The sequence below is a fragment of the Neopelma chrysocephalum genome, unplaced genomic scaffold (assembly GCF_003984885.1).
Source record: "Neopelma chrysocephalum unplaced genomic scaffold, ASM398488v2 Primary Assembly neopelma1_96913, whole genome shotgun sequence".
NCBI lineage: Eukaryota > Metazoa > Chordata > Aves > Passeriformes > Pipridae > Neopelma > Neopelma chrysocephalum.
Genome location: NW_020925556.1, coordinates 4756 through 5107, shown reverse-complemented (window position 1 = coordinate 5107; position 352 = coordinate 4756). Strand labels below are relative to the sequence as shown.

General features: G+C 61.1%; 1 protein-coding gene across 1 annotated transcript in view; it reads right to left on the bottom strand.

The window, feature by feature from the left end:
- BCAP31 (B cell receptor associated protein 31) overlaps positions 1-352 on the bottom strand; it is a gene marked incomplete at its 3' end in the record, with an annotated part of 3657 nt that overhangs the window by 947 nt on the left and 2358 nt on the right. The window lies entirely within an intron of this gene.

Here is a 352-nt window from a genome sequence, read left to right as displayed (position 1 = left end):
ACCAAACGCCTCAGGAGGCTGGGGAGGGGGAAAAAGGGGCTCAGAGACCCCCCCAAATCACACTGAGCCCCCCAAATCACAATGAACCCCTCTGGGACCCCCCAAATCACACTGAACCCTCCAAATCACACTGAACCCCCCAGGATCCCCCAAAACACACTGAACCCCTCTGGGACCCCCCAAATCACACTGAACCCCCCCTGAACCCCCCAAATCACACTGAACCCCCAAGGGTCACCCAGACCCCCTCAGTGAGGCCTGGGCCGAGATCAGGGTCACCAAACGCCTCAGGAGGCTGAGGAGGGGGAAAAAGGGGCTCAGAGACCCCCCCCCAAATCACAGTGAGCCCCCC